This window comes from Octodon degus, unplaced genomic scaffold, assembly GCF_000260255.1.
Source record: "Octodon degus isolate 3935 unplaced genomic scaffold, OctDeg1.0 scaffold00018, whole genome shotgun sequence".
Lineage (NCBI taxonomy): Eukaryota > Metazoa > Chordata > Mammalia > Rodentia > Octodontidae > Octodon > Octodon degus.
The window spans coordinates 11,657,750-11,663,495 of NW_004524594.1; the positions used below are offsets into that span (position 1 = coordinate 11,657,750).

At 39.0% G+C, this 5,746-nt stretch overlaps 1 pseudogene; it reads left to right on the forward strand.

The window, feature by feature from the left end:
• LOC101569809 overlaps positions 1-5,260 on the forward strand; it is a 27,653-nt pseudogene extending 22,393 nt beyond the window's left edge.
• The last annotated feature ends 486 nt before the right edge of the window (positions 5,261-5,746 follow it).

Sequence of the window (5,746 nt, forward strand, 5' to 3'; positions counted from 1 at the left end):
GAGGAGGAGGAGGAAGAGGAGGAGGAGGAAGAGGAGGAGGAGGAGGAGGAGTTAACTAGGAAAAAAAGAGATGAAGAGCATTCTAGATGGAGAAAAAGCATACATGAAGCCACAGAAGCACAGCAATCTGATCTGGGGTGAAATCAAGCTAGTTCAGCAGCAGAAGTGAAGAGACTTGGGTTGGAATGGTCAGTGCTGGTCTGATCACCCAGAAATTTGAATACACACTAGGGTATAGTCATCAGGCCCTGTATTTAAGGGTGGGCTCCGGGAGGGTCTTAAGCACTTGATGACACGCTCTAACCCAACATGTATTTCTCCTCCAGACATTGTCTGTTGAATATATAACAAGAAAACAGGATAAACTAAAATAAATATTCTAGGACCAATGCAGTGTTCAAAAACCATAGCCGATAGATGTATAGAGCCATCAAATAATACAATAAAAATGTTATTACAGTTTGCCAATTTGAAATGAACAAATGCATTATATGAGAATTACAAAGAAGATGGAGATTGATTAGGTGCAATAATTTCATTTCAAAAGGGAAAACAATCAAAGAAGTCTCTGTCATGGACAACTCTCCATCTTCTCTTAATCACACTTTTATCTTCAGTCCTAAGAGATTTTTGATTAGAATAAATGCTCTCTGCTCTAGCTCAGCTGATACCCAAAGAGAGTCAAATATTTGAAAACACAGAATAAACTCTCCAAATTATACATATATAACTTACTGATTTATTTTAAAACATATAAATGTATTTTCATTCTCCAATCTTTCTATTCACAAAGTGTTTCCTTGAAATCATTAAGTACATGGGTTATTTTCTTTTCTTTCCTGAACTCAATACATCATCTAAGATTTTATTTTGATTTCTTCAAGCAAAAGATTGAAACTACGTGAAAGAAATAGACCAACTTTCCTTATTTTTATCATGTTTTTCTAATCTTCTGAGCCTTCTTACATCTAACTCAATAGCAATTTTCGTCTTTTACAGACCATTTTTAACAATAATTGTCCGGTCATTCAACTTATTTTTCAGAAAACCAATAACCCCTCACTAGCATTTTAATTTCTTCTTTCCTTTTGAATAGCCATTCTTACAGGGATGAATTCATAAGAATTCACAAAATTCTTATTTTGGTTTTCCTTTCTCTGATGGCTAAAGATACTGAGTGTTTTTTCATGTATGCATTGGCCATCTGAAAAGTAACTATTCAAATCATTTGTCCATCTGTACACATTCTTAAAATTTGTTTAGCCACTGTTGTACCTTTAATACATCACCCTCCTATTTTCCAACTGAGAAGCTTTCTTCCAATGTGATTTGTGAATATAAAGAAAAAGAGATCTATGGAGAGCAACTATCAGAAAGCCTGATAAACATGAGGCTTTTATTTTTAAACAGGAACTTGCACTACCGACTTATCATTGTAGGTTCATTTAGATTTTCTATGCTTCTCATCTTTTTTTCAATGAACACTATAGACAGCAAAATGAAGCTTTCTTCTGACAAGATCAGGGCCCTCTCAATATTTCTGCTTTAGTGAAATACAATATTAAAGCTGATAACTTGAACATTGTAACATCTCTGTGTGAACAACATACACCCATGAAATAACAACCCCATTCCTTTGTAAACTCCCCAATCTCTTCTCTTATAATTGGCAAACAAGAAAACATGCTGAGCTCCTCCTGCAGCACAACCAATCCAGGAGGATAAGCAGATGGTACTTATCTTCCAGGCCCCTAAAATTCATATGCATCTTTGAATTTCTCAGCCTTGGAGTAATATTGAAAAATGATATGCTTCTGTCAGCAAAGGAAATAAGATAACAGAGCATATCCAGATCGAGAGGTAGATGTCCCACGAAGTAACTCCTGATGAGTGACATTACTTTTTTTTAATTTTAAGGAAGGGTCTACAGGGTGTTCAGGGTCTCACTATTAGATCGGACTCAGTGATCCACCTGTTTACAGCCTCCCAAGAGCTGGGATTACAGGTGCACCCCACCATGCCCAGTCTCAATTGCTGTCTCAGCGTGCCCTTGGGGTGGGGACTGGCACCACAGGCCTGGGGGTCGAACCCCTGGCCCCTGAGCCTGCTTGCAGGTCCTTTAATCTGCTGAGCCATTTGGACAGCCCTTACTGAGTTACTTAGCCTAAGGGGGCGGGGGGGAGATCAGCCTTCGTGAGAAGTGTCATCACAATCGTGTAAATATGAATTTGGCAATCTAAATTCTAAGCACAAATCAGAGACTCTCCAACAATATGCTTGTACATGTTAACAATAACTTAACTTGAAAAATATCATACATTTGAGATTGTGTCAAATAACTCTAGAAACTGGATTCAGATGCACAATGAATGACAAAGTTTAGGGAAAGCAATGGGTACATTTTTTTTTTATTTTTCTTTAAGATAGGTGATGCAAAGGAAAAACCTGCTAAGACTTGCCCAAGATCTACAGAGAGCCTCAGTGGGACCAGGCCGAGGTCCCAGCTCTCAGCGCTGTTGCTGTGGGAGGAGCCTCAGCCTCACCAGGGTAACCACAGAGTTGCTGCTTCGGAGGACTTGCTGGCCTCAGGAATGTGGTGGCCTTGGGTAAGGCTGTTTGATCAGCATCTCTGGAAATAACCCTTCTGCTTCTCAGCCACCACCACTGCTATGAACGGGAAGAACTCTGGGTCCTCAAAATGAAAGTTAAAGAAGGTAATATTGGTATACAGTCATCAGAAAAAAACACTTACTGTTCAATATGAAATTGAAGCTACAATTCTTAGAGAAATGAGCCATCCCATGTTGGAAGAATAACAGGAATGAAAAAATAATAATAATCACTTGCCTTGAGGGGCTCAGTGCCAACACAGATATAACTTCCCTGGCACGGAAGGTGGTTGAGGAGTGTAAACTTATTCAGCCTTCAAAAGGAAGTGCAGTAGAACAGCTGTTGTACTATCTGCAGAACCACCGTTACGTATTGTCAGGAAGAGAAAAAAGGAAAATTAAGCAAACCTAAATATACACTTCCTCTTGAAGGAATGGAGTTGACAAAGTTGCCAGCATTCATGACATGGATGAATACACTGAGTTATTGTGTGAAAATAGTCCTGACAAGGTTCAGGGCTCTGATTTAATCCTGCAGCTTGCTGGAAATCCTAATAACTTGGAAGAACTACTGTTGAATGAAAATGTCTTCCATGCACTCAGAAAAGTCTGGAAAGAAGACCGGAAGCAAAGACTCACGTTGGCTGCAAACATGATTTAGATCTTTTTTTCCAGTTTTTCTCAGTTTCATGGAGCAGTCACTCCTTATACCCTGGACTTCTGAATATGATTATCATTGATGGGGAGTCCAAAGGACCTAAGCACTGGCAAGAGGGATTTTCTAAGATGGTGTTAATGAAGACCTTGAAATCAAAACCTGGAAAAAGGTTTATAAAAAAAAATCTTTAAAAAGTACCAGGAGCTCACCGTGAAAGAGCAATAGCTCTTGCAAGCTGCTCTTTATTTGCTTCTCAATATGGCTAAGGACATTCATGCAAAACTGAGGATGAGGAATGAAAATGTAGCTCACATGTTGGTGAAAGCTATTGATCACAACAATTTGGAGGTGCTTAATCTAATTTTGATGTTTTTCAAGAATCTCAGCATTTTTAAGGAGAATAAAAATTATACCACGGCAGTGGATATTGTTGAAAAGCTGGTAAAACAGATACCATATGGACATAAAGATTTCCTGAGTATCACTCACTGGTTTTTTCTAAACCTGTCCTCTGATGCAGGATTGTGGAATATGGTGGTGTAAGTTGGACTTCTTCCAAAATGCACTGCAGTCCTAGGCCATGAAAAATCACAAGCAAATAGAAATATGTGTACTTTACTAAAAATATGTGTGCTTTACTACATGGTGATCACTTTTCTTTTAATGTATTTAGTATGGGGTCTACAGGGTCTCATTACAAAAAGATCAGACCAGTAGTGATTCTCCTGTATCCAGCCTCCCAAGCACTGGGATTATGGGCACTGTGCTACCATGTCCAGTCCCAATTGCCATCTCATTGCAGCACCCTGCCCCCGGGGGGGAAGGTGGTCCCATACAGCACCCTGCGATCCAACTCGGTCGCTGTGCTCTGCCTAAGCAATGGTGATCACTTTAAACCAATGTCTGCATACACTGACTATGTATCACCATTAATAAATGTGCTCTTTGTATGTTCACATGAACTCATTGGTTTGGAACTCTTCTCTCTGTAGTAATCTTGTGGACAATCAAAGGAATGGACAGCTGTTATGTGAAGGAAATGAGCTGAAGGTGCTCATGAAAGCAACGCTGAAGTTAAAGGATCCATTGTTAATGAACTCGACCAGTAGTAACATTTCCCAGGAAGATGGACCAATTAATGTATTTATTGTTGGAGACCTTGCAGCCCAAGTTCCTGCTGATGAAGAGGAATTTGTGATTGAATATTTGTGAACTCTGACAAATCTGACCATGTCAGACTTGGACTGGGAACTGGTTCTTAAGGAGTATAAGTTAGGTCCACACCTCAAGGATAAATTAAAGCCAGGTGCTGCAGGAAATGACCTTATATTGGAAGTGGTATAATGCCTGGAACTATATTGTCTCATCCTGATTGCTAGCTAAATCTGGGATAATCCCAGCCCTAATTGAATTGCTAAATGCTCAACAAGTAGGTGATGAATTTTTTTTTTTTTGTAATTTAGACTTTCTACCAGATGACTTTCCACCAAGCTACAAGAGATGTCATAATCAAGGAAATGCAAGCTCCAGCATATTTCATTGATTATGACATCTAAAAGATTGATGACAATAAACTAGATATTATAGTGGAATATAATGATGAATGAGCTAAAAAAAATTCAGAGGAAAAAGTTTACAGATATAAATCTCTGTGGATGAAGATGGTACAATCATCAGATAGACAAGAGTGGGTAGAACTTGTGATGACTGAATTGAGTCATAGATCTATGAATAAGATATTCTCAAGAGAGCTGCCCTTTTCTACAGCTTACATGAATTAAGTGCTCCCTGAAAGACCATAAATTCAGGTTTATTCAATGAATATGAATAAAATTCAGAACACAAATGCATTTGTAAAGCATTCATATTTTCTGGTAGTTTTGAAATAGTTAGATTTGGCCACCCAGTTGGTATTATTTGATCCCCTGCTACAGGTCATGAATTCAGCCCTGATGAACCTTACTACCATGGGCTATCAGTGTCAATAAAATAATTGATTTCTGTGGATATCCTCAGTCTTGAAGTTATCTGCCTGGGTCAGGTTACCTTTGACCTTGACTTAATAATATATGTGATACTATTTTATACCCGGGTTTCTTACATTTCCCTGTTATTTGCTGCAAATTAGCTCCTGTCCCTTCTGTCTTCCATTGAGTACAGTTTATGCTAACGCTGTTCACTCATCCAAACCACACACTGATGCTGAATAACATTTCCTAAGAGACCCAAAAGTGGAAATGGAAAAGCTATTAGACTGGAAAGCAAACACTTCCTTGTACACATAATGTGGCAGTTCTGACCTTAGGAAGAGAGTGGCCTTCACTGGGAAATCTGGACCCAGGATTCCATCTTTTCTCTCCTCTTCTCTCCTCTTCTCTCCTCTCCTCTCCTCTTCTCTTCTCTTCTCTTCTCTTCTCTTCTCTCCTCCTCTCTCTCTCTCTCTCTCTCTCTCTCTCTCTCTCTCTCTCTCTCTCTCTCT